The following is an 18,216-nucleotide window of genomic DNA, read 5'->3' as shown; positions in this document are numbered from 1 at the left end:
TATCAGATGGAAAAGAGTTAAAAAGTTTCACCTATTCTATATTTTATATTTACCTATACAAATACCTCCACCTATACAATTACCCTCACCAGCATTCTTGGGTAATGACGATGTAAGAAAATACAACTGATTATCATAAATGTAAAAAATTTTAAATAAACAGATAAATAAAATGTATACTCTTGAATGGAGTGAATTAGTATGTTAAAGATGATAAATACTCCAAATCATTTAATAAGTTCACTGTAAACCTAATAAGCATTCAAGTTGAAAAAAATTTGAGAACTTGCCTGTTATGTGTGAGGCCCAGTGTTCAATCTCCAGTACTGCAAAAATTAAAAGTTAAAAATCTATCAAAATATTAAGATGAGGGAAAAACTGGGATGACATTAATTTTAGTGTTGGGTACCTAGCAAATTCAATAAAGAAAGAAAATAAGAATAAATCTCAAAAAGTTAAGAGAAAATCAGAGAGGAAGTGATGACCATCATAGAAAATTCAGATTGCTAGAATAAGCTTTCTGGGTGCTAGATGTGTGTAAATCTCTTGACATAAATGTGAAACTATTTGATGCACCCTATATGTAAATATATGTTTATATATATATATATGTTATATATATCAATATAAATATATATATTTATATATAATCAGTATTTTGATGTATCCAGCAATGACTAATTTGAAAATATAAAAATAGTATATTTATAAAATAGTTTAGTTAGCAGCATACTAACAAGAACTAAATAAAACTTTCATAGAGGGAACTCTATACTTATAGTGAAGAATTACTTCAATTTTAATCAAAATCTCTATAACATAGTTTACAAAGTTAAATGTCAAACATACTCCATATGAAATGCTATAGATGCTATAATAATTAAGAACAATGACATGACATGAGTATTTCTGTTAGAAACTATGTTAGGAGTTAGCACATGAATGTATAATGAGTAGTACTTAATATAGTGTGGAAAAAGTACCTCCTGACATAGAAAGAGATATATGGTCACATCAATAGTTTAATTCTATATATAAAATACTGTAGTGAAAAAAAATTAAAATTTTGTCAGCCATATTTTCAATGACAACACACTTAGGAATGAGTAAAATTATGAAATGACTAATGGAAATAAAAACACGTTTCATGGAAAAAAATATGTAATATCAGTGCTGGTTAGAATGAATATAAAACCTCTTGTCAATTTTTTTCCTTTATGTCTCCAAGTTCCTGATTTATATCTTTCAAGCACCTTTTCCAAGGCATCTTTCTGGAGGACTGTAAACTTTCATCAGCCCAATGTTTTTCTCTCTCCCTCTTAATGTTCTTTTGATTTAATTTAGTTTTTGTGATATTAACATTGTCTCCTTATTTCTTTAGTCTGTATTTACCATGCATAATTTTTCTATTCTTTTATCTTTAGTCTGTATGTGTTATTTGGCTTTTCACCATGACTCTTACAAATGGCACATACAGTAGTTTGATGTTAGAAACCCAATCAGAGCTTCTGGGGCTCTCATTTGTAGTGTGTATGACCTCCACATATTATTGTGACTACTGATGTATTTGTTCTCATTTCCGATGTTGTTTTTCCACATTTCTTACCATACATTCTCTTCCTTTGTGGCCTTTTTTGCCTGCTAAGTTTGTTTCAATTTATACTTATCTCCTTTATTTTTTGATCATATGAGAAATTATGTTTCTTCATTTCTAATTTTACACAGTTGTTCTACATATGTACTTAAATCAACATTACACACACATACCCCCCTCTCAATACACAGTTGGTAGGAGTATAAGTTATATTCATTCCAGATTTTTAAAACCATAATGGTATATATGTCCACATATGTATATATGAGCATAAACAGTATGAAAGTTGTTTGATAAAATACAGACTTCATGCAGATGCATACATAGCTAGAGCTACACAATCTAAATTGAGGTTTACTGGGGAAAACTAGGAGGCAAAAACCCCAAGAAGCAGTGTATGTAGGCTTGTCATTGATGCCCGAAGGACAGGGATCCAGGACAGGGAACTTGTCTCCCATACTTTTATAAATTTGTAGGAAAGTTGAAAGTGCATGCATGGAAAAATCTAGTCAAATAAGAGATCACGAGTTGCCCTGTGGAATCATTGAACTTATTAATACAGGGAATTTCTAGAGCTCATTGCTTGATGTAAATATCCACTTATTTTGGGTGACCAGATACTAACTATGCTAAATAAACAACATCTCAAGGGTGAGGAAAACAAGCATACCCAAATTGTGGCTTCCCAAATTTGTCTCTACTCACACCAAAGTGATAATGGTGCTCCCATCTGGCAAAAGGGGTAATGTGAGGAAGTATGTGAAGATGAACTTCCACTTTGTTGTAAATGCTCCATGGTTGTACTTGCATTTTGTTGTAAAGACTCTATGGTTGAATTTAACAGAAAAAAAATCAACTTATCACTTATTCCCATTCCCTTTCATTTAAAATAGATATTGCTTTTGCCTAAAAGTGGTGGGAGGGATGGAAGTATTCAATTCTTTCCAATAATAAAGGACATGCATTCAAAGGTACTCTATAAATGCCTGGATAGATAAGGAATGCTTAAATCTGAGGACGTGCATAAATAATAAAAAGATTTCCTCTGGGCACTGTACATGAGTTCTTTTGGTGGTTTCAGCAGAAGTCACTCAGCAAAAAAGCTTACAACAACCCCAATTTGCTTCTTTAAAAGAGCAATCACAGTTATTGTGTTAATAGTCCAGGCCTTTTGTAACTGCTTTGTCCTAGAAATAAATTTATGCTGAATATTTGGCTTTTTTCCAGTGGAGACTTGAAGCATCTGAGAAGATGACAGAAAATAGCCTCTATGCAGAAAAGGAAGTCAACGCTTTTGTGCATCTGACCACAAACACCAGAGAGAAATGCTTATTAAATCCGGAAGGCTGTAATGGCTTAACTGGATTTTAATAGAAATTGCACATAGAATGAAGTATTTGCAATCATAGACTCACTTCGTCGTACCTGTGGTTTAACAACGTAGTTGGTCTCCTGTTGTGTTCCTGCCACATCAGAATTTTTTTCAACTTTTATTTTTTGAAATAAATCTAACTTGTGATTGCTGCACTCATTTGGTAGATAGATACCCGTTTCACTTCATGAGCTCAGTGGTTGTGACAATGGGCCTGACATGCCACTCAGGAAAAGGGGCATTGATGAATATCACCAGTGAAACCTAGAATGCCGTTATGGGTGCTCTTCTGCTAGAAAGGTCCAGAAAGATAAATTGTTTCCTATCTTTTATCTGGATCTCTAACACTGTGCCACCTCTCCACCATAACCTACGGTGTTCTTTCTTTTCAGTTTTCAGATGTTGACTTATACCTACTTATAAAAAGGTATAAGTGGTAACACACTCGCCTGGTATGCGTGGGGCGTTGGGTTCGATCCTCAGCATCACATAAAAATAAAGATGTTTCCACCAAAAACTGAAAAATAAATATTAAAAAGTTTTCTCTCTAAAAAACAAGTCAGGGGGACATAACATGCACATATCATAGCCAAAGCAAGAGTGTGTCACCTATGATTCCATTTGCTGAAGCTCAATCTTTGAAAATAAACAAGAAAAGCAATAATAATGTGTTACGGTAAATGTCATTGCTAATTGTTGTCCTCTAATTATCCTGATAGAAAGCTATAATAAGTTTATTGTTTATGTTTTTTTTCCCTGTGACTTTTCCTGCTATTCTCACTTGGCTCCTCTTTAACTCTTGCTTAATAAAACCCTTGCCTAACATCCAAGCAACAAATCCTTAAGAAAGCCAACTGAATTCTCAATGGCCAAGATGCACTTGTTGGCCTTGGGTGTCTTACAAACCCTGTGTATACCATCATCAGAGAGGACAACTGGGCTGAAAGTCTTCCTATGCTCCACAAGTTCTATGCTCCGTTCATCTCCATTATTCTTTTTGCCCCAGAAAGCCAATGTGTATAAACAAGGGGTTTTAATAATCTGTGATTTCTGGAAAATTTTGACCAGTTGGAAGCTGTGCAGCTCAGAGAAAGAATGAAATCAGCATTTTCATTCCAATAGATTACTCCTTAGACTAATCATGTTCCTGAGCCTCAAGTCAAGGATTACTTTCAAGGTGGTCTTCCATGAATGACTACCTGCCCCATGGTTATACAAACTCTTTCTCTCCTTATTTCTTCAACATGATGAGTTTACAGGCCTGCTGCTCCATAGCTTTGGATTTGTTAATCATTGTACTACACTCATTTCTGTAAATATCCTCTTTTCAAGGAGCTGCATAACAAATTTTCAAACCTGTTGATTTTATTGAGAACCATTTTATTTTTCCTCATACTCTTTAGTGTTAGGAAGTTTAAGAAGACCTGGTTGATCAATTCTTCTGCTTACTATGTTCATTTGGTGGCATTAATTTAGAAGATGGACAGGAATATTCAAGAGGTATATTCAGCAGTATCCTTGGAGCATTGGTAGAAACAGCTGGAAGACAGGATCTGATGGGCCCTACTGTTTTCAATGTCCTTGCAGGACATCTCCATCTTCTCTTTGCAGCAGGATAGTCACTTTTACATGGTGAATCTTATATAGCTTGAAAATATCCTCTCTCATAGGGCTTAAGTAGAACAAGATGGAAGGTGCTAGTCCTCTTAAACTAGGCTTTTATCTGGCTTATCTGACTGTATGAATTTTCTATTGCAACATAACAAATATCCCATCAGATTTCCAAATCTCAGGGATGCTCACTAGGTGGTAACAATCATGTGGGCCACCTTACAAGTTTGCTAGTCAGACTTTATGTTGTCTTGAAACATTCATATTCCTCCAAAATGAGAAATACGTTCACCCCACAATGGTTCTCAAGCATATGAAAACATTTGAAGTATCCATGCAAAGTCCAAGAACTCGCCATCCAAATCTTTTCAATCAGGTGAAAACAAAATACCTGGATATAATCCATATTGTTCAAGTTCTAAAGAAGAAGATCTCTCCATCTATGGATTTGAGAAAACTAAAGAAATGATTTATTTTCCCTGTTTCAGTATATTAGGAAGCTGAAATTTGGAATTGGAATGTCTTTCAAAATTCCTGTGTGATAAAGGCTTGATCACCAGTCTTTATTGGCACTATAGGGAGATTGTAGAACCCTTGGGAGGTGGGGCCTAGTGGGAGGAAGTTAAGGTACTTGGGTTTGTCCTTGAAAGAGATATTAGAATGCTGCTCTTTCCTCTCTGCTTCCTGGCTATTATGAGGTGATCAGCTTTCTTCCTCTAGCTATGTACTCCCACCATCCTCTACTGGGCTGCCACAGACCCAAAAGCAAAATGGTCAAGCAACCATGGACAGAAACCTCTGGAAACACAAGGCACAATAAATCTTTCCTCCTTATAAGTTGATTTTCTCAGGTATTTTGTCACAGTGGCAGAAAACTGGTGAGAGAAATATGGGATAACTATTATAGATATTTTGGTTCAGGAGTAAAAACAGAAGGTTAAAAGGAATAACTGGCTCCTGGAAGTTAGTAATAAAACTAGGCAAATAATGACATTTTTCTTGACTTAGTTTTAGTCTCTGGGCTTCTAGGCTCTTCCCTCAGTGGCACCATTTCCACTTTCTCAGTCATCTTTTCTTTTGCATGATATATAAGCAAGTGTTTGAAACCAAGTTGCTTTATTAATCTGGCTGCTGCCAATAGAATTTTGGTCATCTGAAAGCTTTTCATTTTATATTCCCTCTGAACTTTTCATTCCAAGCTAGAAATATTTCTGTTGGAAAAAAAAATTGTCAAGAGCATGGGGGGTCTTGCATTCATTATACTGGGTTTTACTCCATTAGGCAAAAACTATCCTCACTAGTCTTTTTTATCTTTCTGAGGACTCAGTAAAAGGTTGTAGAGTTTCACTTTAACTGTAATGTTTATAATTAATAAGACAAATAAAATATTTTTAATACATTAAAAGGTTTTCTGGTTGTGTAAAGACTTCTTCATGGGGCTACCCAATTCTTAGGTATGAGGGGCTCAGCCAGGTGCAAGCCTTAGTTAACCAGTCAAGAGCTGTATCTCTTCTATTTGGTCCCTCCCTCATGAGGCAATATCACTCTGCCTCATTTAGGGTCAGGATCCAGGCAAGTAGAGGATGACAGTACAGCCCAGAATTCACCAAAGCAATTCAAATTACCCAATCCCAAATGGTTTATCAGACATATCTGGTCTTTCCCACAAAAACTCAGTAAAGGCCCTTACCTAGGCTCTCCTCATTGCTCTCTTGACTCCTGACAAAAATGGCCATACAATGCATATGGTGACCCACTCTAAGAGCCAGTGGATATAATAAACCTATCTTTGCCTGAGTCTCTCCTGTCCCTTTTATGGCTGTATCTGAATGACATCACATAAAAGATTAGATGATATCCAGCCTTCTCTTTAGGTCTTAGTTGTGGCAGGTTTTCCCCCACCCTCACTTTCAGTATTTTTCCTGTTGGGAGAGGATGAGAATTTTCAAAACAATCAAGTTCTATTTCCTTTTAAACAATTGATCCCACCTCTCAAATTTTACATGAGCAATAAATAAACCAGGCAGAACCTTTAACACATTTTTAACACCTGAACTATATGTTTATATAATAGATAATCCCAAGCAGTATATCACTGAATTTATATTCACTTATTAATCCTGCAGTCAACATTGCTGCAGGACATAATTCTTCTAAACTTTCTGAACTTAAAGAAGCACTCCTTTCCCTTCTGTGTTCAGTAAGAATGAGTTCAATCTTTCTACACTTTGCCTGGAAATTTTTCCATCATCCTGCACACATACGTGAAGCACCATTTATATTTTCCACGTTCCCATAGGCAACAATATTGCTGAGTGTGATAAAATAGTCTTTTTCTCTCAGTTTCAAATAATATTGTCTTCATGTCCTCTGAACCTTCACCGATAGTCTCCAAAAATCCTCTCCAAGATGCTGTTCATTTCCTTCAACTTTTACTAGCTGTACTCCCAATTTTAATATTTCTTAAGAGGCTGTTCAAGGCAGCTAAGAATTTCTCTTTTCCACCTTGATATACTCATAGCCTATATCCAATGCTCAACTACACAGGTACTAATATGTATTTCAATATTTTTCAAAGTGTAGAGTGGGAGTGGTGGTACCTATAATCCCAATGATTTAAGCAGCTGATGCAAGAGAATTACCAGTTCTAGGCCAACCTTGGCAATTTACCAAGACCCTGTCTATAATCAAAAAAATTAAAAGAAATAAAGGAAGAAGGAAATAAATTGCTGGGGTATAGCTTAGTGGTAGAAGACACTTGGTTCATTTTCCAGTACCGAAACAAAACAAAAAACAAGTCATGATGGAGATTAGAACTCACCAGCATGATGTAATTTTAACTTGGAAAAGAGTTTATCTCCACATAAAATTAAATTCAGAACTAGGAGTTAGGACTTGTACAGGTACTGTGTCTTAGAAACCTTCTTTATAAATGAAGCCAGCTGTAAAGCGTATCCTAAAATTCCTTCCTAGGTCTTAATTCAGGATCCATGCCCCTGAATTATTCCTTGCCCAAGGTCACTTTATTTCCCCTGGATTTGAATATTGTCTTGAGGTCAATTCTTACCCGAGAGCATTTTTCAAGCTAAAAGACTATTTCACTCCAGGTTTTCTATATTCTAACTTCTCCTCAAAAACTAAATATTCTTCTTCTATGGTTTTAGTTACCCCACAAGATTTTTCATGTCAAAATTTAATCCCCATCCTGAGTTATTAACAGGGTGGAAATTTTACCTAACTATGGTTTGTATAGGAAGGGTCTTTGGGAGGTTGACAGAATTAGACAATGTCATGGGGGTGGCTTTGTAAGAGAGGAAGAGATCAAATAGACTGATACAGCCCCCAATGCACATATACATACATGTGCTCCCTGTCTTGTGCCATGTGATACCGTGTGCTGCCTTGGAACTCTGCCACCAAAAAGGCCATCACCAGATAGAGAGCCAAGCCTGTATATCTCTACAAATATAAGCATGTTAAAGGCTCTTTTCTTACAACTTAGCCAGTCTGTGGTATTCTGCTCTTGGTAACAGAAAACAGACTAATACATTTTATTTAGTCACTTCCTTTCTGCATGCATTTCTTTGCTCAAAGGTACATAGAATGAGTGCAGACTCTACATGTTGCCTGGAAATTTTTCCATCATCCTGCACATGTATGTGAAGCACCTTATATATCTTCCATGTTCCCATAGGCAACATATTGCTTAGTGTGATAAAATAGTATTTTCCTCCTCCAGTTTCCAATAATGTCCTCTGAACCTTCACTAGTAGTCTCCAAAAGGTCTCCAACAGGCAATTGATCTCCTTAAGTGCCTTTTAGCTTCCATTCTCAACTTATCCCCAAACCAAAGTCAGAGTTAGGTGTATGAGAACATCATCCTATCTCCTGGTAATAAATTCTGTCCCACTTATATGTTGCTCCATATTAAACTATGCACATAATTAATCGAGTCAAACAATTTATGCCACACTTTTATGGGTCACAAATCTAGACAGAGCATGGTTTCCTATTGTCCTACCCCATTATTCTGGCATTAAACCAGAATCACAAATCTGGTAGTGAATTCTGGTGTGGAATGCCTAAATGATTTCACTAATATTCTGGGCACTTTGGTGGGTACTGTAGTTTTAATGTCCCCTCCAAAACTCATGTTAAAACTTAATTGCCATTGTGATGTTAAAAGTGGGACCATTAAGAGATAATTGGACCATGAGGACTCTACTCTAATGAATGGATTGATGTGATTATTGTAGAAATGAATTATCTAGAAAAGTCACCATCTTTTACACTTACCATTACTCTATCACGTGTTCTCTTGCCATTTTGCCATGGGATGATGAAGGAAGATGCTCTTTACTAGATGTGGGCCTCTTATAACTTTCTAGGCTGTAGAATTCAAGAGACAAATTTCTGTTGTTTATAAATCATCTAGTCTCAAGTGTTCTGTTCCAGTGGCACAAATTGGTGGCAACTGTGAAATCATTAGAAAACTAGGATGAAGGAGGCTCTTTGCCATTCAGGGTATCATCTGGAGATTTTATTTCCTACAACTTACTTATTGTATTAGTCAGCTTCACATTACTGTAGTGAAATATCCCAGCATATTAAGTTATAAAAGGAAAATGTTTCTTTTAGCTTATTGTTCAGAGGTTCTAGTCCAAGATTGGGTGGCACATCACAACATGAGTGCACGAGAGATCAAGCTGCTTACATTACAAACTGGGGAGAGATTGGAGTGCTGCAATATCATTGCACAGCATACTTGCAATGACCTAAGGACCTCCCACAGAGACCCACCTCCTAAAGGTCCTCAACACTGCTCAACAGCACCACTCTGGAGACCTTCAGGGACTACTTATCTAAACTATAGCATGGTGGGGTCTTATGTTTAGAGCTGCCAGGGTAGAAATAGCAACCCAGAACTAGAATATTGCTATTTTTGCCTTATTCTCTTGGTGAGAGTAGCCATGGCCTTTCAAAGTTTGCAAATTGAAAGTGGCCTCAGAAGCTTATCTGTATCACATTTCCATGCTTTATGATACTTATAAAGAGGGTTAGATCCCAACATGGGCAGGATGGATTAGTACAGGAACAGAGAGTACATGTAACAGAAGAGTTATGAGATCATACCTGAAAAACATTCAAAAGTAGTTTTGGTTTCAAAGAAAGATGATAGCATACCATTTTTCTCATCTACCATCATTTCAAAGTTGTAGCCTCTATGTCATAACGTAACCTGAAATGGCTTTAATCACAATATCCCATGAAATTTAATGTTATTCCATGTCACTAAGATCCATTTAGATCCTTGTTATAGATTCTTGTTATAGATTACATTATTGGTCCAAATATTTACCTCTTCCTTTTTCTAAGCCCCTTTTCATTTGACTTGTGTTTCTCCCATGGAAGTTTTTTTTTTCTTTTGCCATCTGTTCAGCCATGTATTTTACTCTGGCCAATGGCATGGGGAAGCAATATCAGCATGACTGTTCTGATCTGAAGACTAGGAACACTTCTTGCTTTTGCTTATTACATTACCCTAGTCACCAAGGGGAGGGCATGTGCCTACTATATATACAGGAAGGAAAACAAGATACCCATAAAATGAAGTGGAGCAACCTAAGCTGCCATGGCCTCAGCTGATCTATAAACTGTAAGAAATAGCATCTCAACAAAAAAATCAATAAGTATCTAAGTGACATTTGACTGGTGTATAGTCTGTGGGTATGTGATAGACCCAGAGAAAGTTAGAAATGTTATAGGCAAGGCAGTACCTCAAGGGCTCAAAGGTCTAGGAAATGATGGAATACTTCTTTGAAAGACAAGTGGCCATATCCTGATCTGTATGCCATGAAGAGTGGGTCTTCATATCTGGCAGCAACATAGCAGGTGTTTCTTCTATATACCTGTATATAGGATCCTAGTATGTTTTTACAAGATCATGGACTAAAAATAGCAGATGCATTGTTACTTAATGTTTCTATTTCACTTTTCTTTATCCTCATTCTCACTATTTTATGTGGAAAGATCAAGGAAAATTTGCTTTAGATTTCAAGTATAAGGAGGACCAAAATTGTTCATCTTTTTAACATAGAAGGTAATGAAACTTTGTGCTCTTATGTTTTAGGGACCTTAGCTTGTTCCCCAGAGGAATGAAAGATGGATGTTGAGCCATAAAAGAGAAACTATAAAAGGTATTTTCTTGGTGCCCCTCTGGATCTGTCCTCTACCCTTCTTTGTTCAGCTTACTGCTGGGGCAGCTGAATATGGCTCTTTGCATTTGCAAGTCCCACACTCATGGATTCAACTATGGAACAAAATAAATATTTTTTTAAATGCAACTGCAACTATACTAAACATGTACAGAATGTTGATGTGATTGTTTCCTGAACATTACTATATTATAACCACTTACATTGTAATAGGATTATAAGTACACTAAGAGTATTTAAAGTATTCAGGATTATGTGCATAGGATATATACAAAAAAACCATTTTGTACAAGGAACTTGGGCATTCATCCATGCATTTTGATTCTTCAGGGTCCTGACACCAGTGCCCTGAAGATACCTAAGGATAATTATAAGGACTATAAATGTTTCTAATTCTGTCTTCTAGTTGCCTTCAAGCAATATAAAGTCATCTCAGGGAATTGAGGAAGGAGAAGCATTAGACCTTTTTTATTTTCCTGGCTTCCTCTTTTCAAAGTCATATTGAATTGTTGTTTCAATTGACTTCAAGGCTTTATTCACTATGCAATTGAAAAAAATATTTTAGCTAGTACATAAAGATATAAATATTAACTGGGTAACATATTTCAATAAATAGATTGTACAATGCTTATATTGGGATAAACAGTCCTTTGTCCTCAAATATGTTTACAGGAAAAAATTTTGAAAATCCTTTCTTCTAGATTTTTGAATGTATTGTGCATTTCTGTTATCTCTATTCTACTGTACAAACAGCACATCAGAACTTCAAACTAAACTTAGTACAGATTGATCAGCCTTTTCCCTACCCCCAACTCGCCCTGTCACTGTAACCACCATTCTACTTTCAACTTCTATGAGAATTCTTTAAAATTACACGAGTGAAATAATGTGGTACTCATCTTTCTGTGTCTGGATTATTTCCCTTCACATAATGATGTTCAGTTTCATTTTTACTGCTGCAAGGATTTCCTTCTTTAAAGTTGAATAGTATTCCATAGTATATATATAGATGTTTTCTCTAACCATTCATCAGTTGGACAGTTAGGTTGTTTTCATTTCATGAGTGTTTTACAGAACACTGTCATCAACATGAAGTATAAATGTCTCTTCAACATACTAACTTCATACAGTACCAGACTTAAGAAAATACTATTAAGCTGTGGCAATCAAAACACCATGGTAATAGCATAAAAGCAGACACATAGATGAATGGAACAGAACACAGCCTAGAAATAAACCCTTACATCTACAGGCAAATGATTTTTGACAAATGTGTTAAGAACATGCATTGGAGAAAAGAGTCTTTTCAAAAAAAAAAAGTTTGGGGAAAACTAGATGTCTATGTGTAGAAATACATACCCAGACCACTCTCTCTCTCTCTCCAGTTACAAACATCAATTCAAAATAAATTAATAGGGCTGGGGATGTGGCTCAAGTGGTAGCACGCTCGCCTGCCATGCGTGCGGCCCAGGTTCGATCCTCAGCACCACATACAATCGAAGATGTTGTGTCCGCCGAGAACTAAGGAAAAAAAAATAATAAATGTTAAAATTCTCTCTCTCTCTCTGTCCGCCCCTCACTTGCTCTCTTTAAAAAAAATAAAAAATAAAAAATAAATTAATATGCAAATGAAACTATGAAAGTACTAGAAGAAAACATAGGGAAAATGTTTTGGGACATTGGAATGGGCAAGCATATTTTTGGACAAGACTTTAAAGGCACAGGAAACCAAAGCCAAAATAAATGGATTACAACAAACTTCTGCACAGCAAAGAAACACTCAACAGTGAAGAGACAAACCTACAGATTCAAACTTAACATCTAATGAAGGGTTGATGTCCAGAATTTATAAGGAAGTCCAAAAACTCAATAGCAAAATAAATAACCTTATTTAGAAATGGACAATAGATCTTAATAGACATTTCTCAAAAGAAGATATACAGTGGCAAATAGGTATACAAAAAATAAAACACCCAATATTGGTAATCATCTGGAAAATACAAATCAAAGCTACAATAAGCTATCCCTTTTCCTCAGCAAAAATGGCTATTATCTTTAGTCTTTTTGATAAGAGTTGGTAAGGATTTGGAGAAAAGGGAACCTTTGCACACTGTTGGTAGAAATGTAAATTAGTGCAACCATTATGGAAAAAAGTATGAAGGTTTTCAGAAAAATTAAAAGTAGAATTACCATATGACCTAGTAATCCAGCTATTGGGTATGTATCTACAGGAAATGAAATCGGTATGCTGAAGACACATCTGCGCTCTATGCATTTTTACCTTCAAAATTCTATCAACTACTCCCTCCCCCCATCCTCGGGATAAGAGCACTGCCATTATCAGCTGCAGACACTGAATTATCCTTGTTTTCTCCTCCTCACTGCTCTTCTGTAAATGGTCCCTTTGTATGTTAACCTCCTCAAATTACTCTAAATTGTGTGCAATTTGTTTTCTGTTGGTAATTGGCTTATTCAGCTTTCTGCTCTATGCGTTTTATAATGTGGCTGATTGATTCCCCTGACTATAAGTTTTATAGAAAGTAATGCTATTCTTATGTCTTTTTGTGTGAAGTTTGCCTTTAAAAAGATTATTGAATAAGTGAAAGAAAGACATGAAAAAAATCATCCAAAGACATTTACGATCTGTGTTGGTAGAAGAATTAAAAATACAGGACTAGAAGTTTATCATCTGGAGCTCTGGGCAGCATCCCCATCACCCCTTCAGGGTATACCAATTTTCTTAAAGATACTTTCTCTCTGTAGCTACAGTCCTACTGAAAAATTGCCAACAACATTACCTGAATTTCAGAAAGTTCACTAAATACAACTTCACAGATGTGATTTTCATTCTAAAATATGTAAAACTTCCATGTTTCTATCCTTTATATTATGGAGCTCAGGAATAGTACATAAAACCCTACTAATGTAGAGGATAGTAGATATAATCTGGTTTGTGTCTTTACCAGATTTTTGGAAGTTAGAGAATATGATGATACTTGGACAATAAAAATGAAAAGACTCCCATGAGAAAAATGTTATCAGCCAATATTTTTGAGGGGTTCCAAGCCTTGGTAGGATTAACATTCTTAAAATTATATATATTTCCAGAATAGAGACTACAGAATACCTAGACTGTTATTCATACCAACACTAGAAAATTAGAGATAAACAGTTCATATATATTTGTACTCCTAGGATATTTGCACAAAAAATTAAAAGAAATATTGTGTGTGCATGGTGATGGGATCAAACATAGGCCCTTATGAATACTAAGGAGGCATTCTACCATGGGGCTGCACCCCCAGGTCCCCAAAGATATCTTTAATCTCCCTCCCCAAAGCCTTTATGAGCCTCTGACATCAGCAAATATGATTCAGGATTAATAATAATCCATGGCGTCTATGTCCTCTCTTGATAGAGCACATAGAATCCATGCCACCTGCATTAGGCTCTAAGAATAAAACAGTCCAAATGCAGAATAATGATATTACCAAAGACTAGAGAGATGTGGAGCCACGGGAAGACTCATTCATTGCTGTGGGGAACTAGAAGTTTCAGGCAGCACAGAGAAACTAAGAACTCATTGAATAAGAAGTGAGAAATTGGAAGCTGCAAATACACACTTTTTTGAAAAACTTGAGATGGTAGAAAGCAGGAACATTTAGACAGACTGCACATGCAAACAATATCTAGGAGATCAAGAGGAAAGAGCTGGAGCAGTCATGTGGGGGAAAGAAGGGAACTAAAGAGTAAATCTGTCATGATTTTAAGGTATGCATAGGCCAAGATAAAAATCAGTAAACGTTTAATGAAATGTGGGAAGAAATGGGAGGAAAATCAGCTAGTTTAAGCATTTTAATCACAGCAGAGAGATTTTCAAGTTTCTTTGATGTAGAGTCTCTGCAGATAAATAATATGTAGGCCCCTTCTGTTTAAAAATAGATTTTTACTGACTTCAGTTTTCAAAGGAGAATTTTATGATATTACCTTTATTTCTGTATTAGTCTATCACAGTGTATGAAATAGAAAACAGCTGATTTATCCAAGCATAATTAAAATGACATTTAAAGACTGACACACCTGTAGTGCAGCTATTTAACGAAATAATTGTTAGTGGAATTTTGTTATAGAGTGGTATTGACAGAAACACTGAATAAAGTGACTATAAGCACACTATATGGTTAAAAGTAATGATAGTATTGCCATATTTAAATAAATGTTTAAAATCTATTCTGAAACTTGTTTTGACAATATTCTGCTTTCAGCCTTATATCATCTTCAATAAGCATTTCATTTACCTAATGAAAAACATATTTAAAGTAATTAGTACACAGAATTTTAATTTGCATTTGCAAATGTATTTAATCAGTTGGAAATTCTGGCAGAAGGGAAAGTGTGTGAATGTAATTATTTCAGTGACTGCCAACTCCTTTAAGTTTTTGGGAATACTTTATAGCTGGGATTAGAGATAAATATATTTTTAAGATAAAAAGTATATTATTCAATGTGGGAAATGACCATAATGATAATGACAACTAGAAGTTATTAAATCTTACTTAATGTTATGTGGAATCCATAGTTTATTTGCATTCCGAAGAAACGTAAACAAGAGACGTTATTGTCCTGTCTTTGGAAATGGATAAATTGAAGTACAGTAAGATGAAATAATATGCTAAAGATCACATACTAAATAAAGAAGCTGGTATTCAAAACACATCTATTAAAGTATGTTCTTGTGAATTCACTTTATATTTAAGGAGCTACAGAGGCAAGAGAAGAAAATACATAGGTCATGGCTCCCATACTCAGCAATAATTATTTTTTGGGTGCACTGTAAAAATGATTAAACAACATTAGTAAAATATTGACCTCTTGTCACTAGATGTGAAAACCTATACTTATCAATTCCTGCTCTCCTATTTAAAACATCTTCTAATGTTTGATTTGTACTTTGGGAGAAAAGACTGCCAGTAGAAAGTGGCAAAAAATAAAAATAAAAAAAATTAAAAAATAATTAAAAAAACTTAAAACAAAAATAAAAATAATAAGGCAGGGCACGGTGACATATACCTGGAATCCCAGTGACTTGGGAGTCTAAGGTAGGAAGATCCCGAGTTCAAACCAGCCTCAGCAACTTAGCCAGGCGTAAAGCAATTCAGCGAGACCCTGTCTCTGATAAAATATAGAAAAGAGCTGGGGATGTGGCTCAATGGTTAAGCCCCCTGAATTCAATCCCTGGTACCAAAAAAAAATTTAAAAAAAATAAGTGAACATAAGTAACATTGCATGTTTACACAGATACTGGAACATGTGGAAAATATCACATGGACTTTAAATATGATTTGAAATTACTATGAATCAAATTTTAGTAAGATGATCCTTCTCAGCCTCTGGAGTTGATTTTTTTCCATTGAACCAATACCTGGAAAAAACAAACTATGGACTAAAACACAATGGATAGCCCTAAAACAATGCACGATGCACTAAGGATTAAAGTATATACTTGTGAACTCACTATCTGTTTCAGGAGCTACGGAGGCAAGGGAAGAAGACATATAAGTCATGGCTCCCATACTCAGCGATAATTTTTCTTTGGATGTACTATAAAAATGGTTAAACAACATTGGTAAAGTAACTCAAAACTCCGTTTTTGGCAATCCTAAATGGTTCTTACATCCCTAACTAAAAATGTTGTTCTTTCCATTTCTCATCCGTCTCTTCCAGTCATCCCCTATGACAAATATGACACCCCCCAAGATCATCTCCATACAGATTCAACACTGCTGTACACTACTTTCCCTGTTTGATAGATCATTCCCTAACCTCACCCAGAAATCAGCATGCTATAAGATGTAATTTTTCTTGGGAGCTATATATAACCCTGTCTTTATTAAAAGCCCAGTTCTTACTTTTCCTTTATGCAAAAGCATGCACATTTGATATACACATCGACTTCTGCATAAGATATAAATGAAAATCAGAACTGGGTCTTCTAAAAAGACATTGATACATATACATATTGATTGGATCCACTGACTTTATTACAACCATCATTAACATGATACCACCTACAACAACACAATATTAAACATCATTATTTGACCAGTATTATTATAACTGCTTTACTATTATGTGCTCCAGCATTAGCAGAAGGTATTACTATATAATTAACTGACTATAGCATTAATACTATATAATATTGCTTTGTCCTCTCAGAGGAGAGGATCTAGGTTTATAACAATATATATTCTAACTCTTTGGTTATCCAGAAGTTTATTTCAAATCCTGTAGAAAAATTTAATCTGGAGGACCCACCTTCTGCCTCTGGAGGCACAGGAAATGGAATGGACCCAAATAATTGCCTTCCTGGTCTGAGATAAATGATTCTGATCATAGGGAAAGAATCTGCTACATGCTAAGAATAAATAAGACCTGAATAGACACTTCTAAAAAAAAACCATGGGAAGAGATGGGGGAAAAAATCTCAGTGCAGGTGACCTGGATGCCCAATAACATGGTACTTATGTGCACCAAACCTGTTATGGTTTGGATATAAAATGTTCCCCCAAAACTCACATGTGAGACAATGAAAGAAGATTCGGAGGAGGAATGATTGCAATAAGACACTCACAAACCCAATGAATCCCCTGAGAGGTATTAATTGACTGGTAACTGAAGGGTTGGGTTGTGACTAGAGGAGCTGGGAATTGAGGCTTGGCTTTGGGGTATGTATTTGTATCAGGCAAGGGGAGACCTCTCTTTGCTTTCTGATCATCCTATGAGCTGCTTCCCTCTGCCACATTCTTCTGCTATGATGTTCTGCCTTACCTCGAGCCCCAAGGAATGGAGCTGGCCTTCTATGGACTAAGACCTCTGAAACTGTAAGACCTCAACATTTTCCTCCTTTAAAATTGGTTAGAACTTTTAGTTATAGCAGTGAAAAAGCTGACTAAAACAAACCTCATACTGGCAGAGTCTTTGCACATGCAGGAGGATGCCTTCCTCAACTGTAAGAAGATATAGAACTGACAAGAGCTGTTAAGTGAGACCAAGGCAAGCAGTAGGCACCTCAGCCCATGTCATGCATAGAAATCATGAGGATGGAGCCACTTACCCAGATATATAGCCGTATGCACAGAACTAGTTCCTCAATAAAATTTTCAAGGGTGTGTGCACATGCACATACAATATAATTCTACAGATTTTCACTTATTATTCCAGGGAAAATAGAACCACTTGGCTACACAGGAATAGTATAAGCCATTGTATTAGCTGGCTTTTCATTATCTATTGTATAAACTTACTCTATATGTGGTAGGTATAGATGGTAGATACCCAAGCCTATTTTACATCAGCTCCAAAATTTGCTATTGCCACAGGAGTAAAAGCATTTCACTGGTTATCAGCCTTACACAAAGGTAATT

The 18,216-nt window shown here is 35.7% G+C and overlaps 1 long non-coding RNA gene and 1 pseudogene across 2 annotated transcripts in view; both read left to right on the top strand.

Moving 5' to 3' along the window:
* LOC110597406 (uncharacterized) overlaps window positions 1-3,121 on the top strand; it is a 37,929-nt gene extending 34,808 nt beyond the window's left edge. The window contains exon 3 of the long non-coding RNA XR_013427983.1: window positions 2,822-3,121. This is a non-coding gene — a long non-coding RNA (uncharacterized LOC110597406). The remainder of the gene's footprint in view (window positions 1-2,821) is intronic.
* LOC120885895 (small ribosomal subunit protein uS5m-like) overlaps window positions 1-18,216 on the top strand; it is a 439,518-nt pseudogene that overhangs the window by 156,257 nt on the left and 265,045 nt on the right. The gene's annotated exons all lie outside the window — the stretch shown is intronic.

This window comes from Ictidomys tridecemlineatus, chromosome 11 (genome assembly GCF_052094955.1).
Source record: "Ictidomys tridecemlineatus isolate mIctTri1 chromosome 11, mIctTri1.hap1, whole genome shotgun sequence".
Taxonomy (NCBI): domain Eukaryota; kingdom Metazoa; phylum Chordata; class Mammalia; order Rodentia; family Sciuridae; genus Ictidomys; species Ictidomys tridecemlineatus.
The sequence above is the reverse complement of the archived record's forward strand: the minus strand, read 5'-3'. Positions and strand labels throughout refer to the sequence as shown.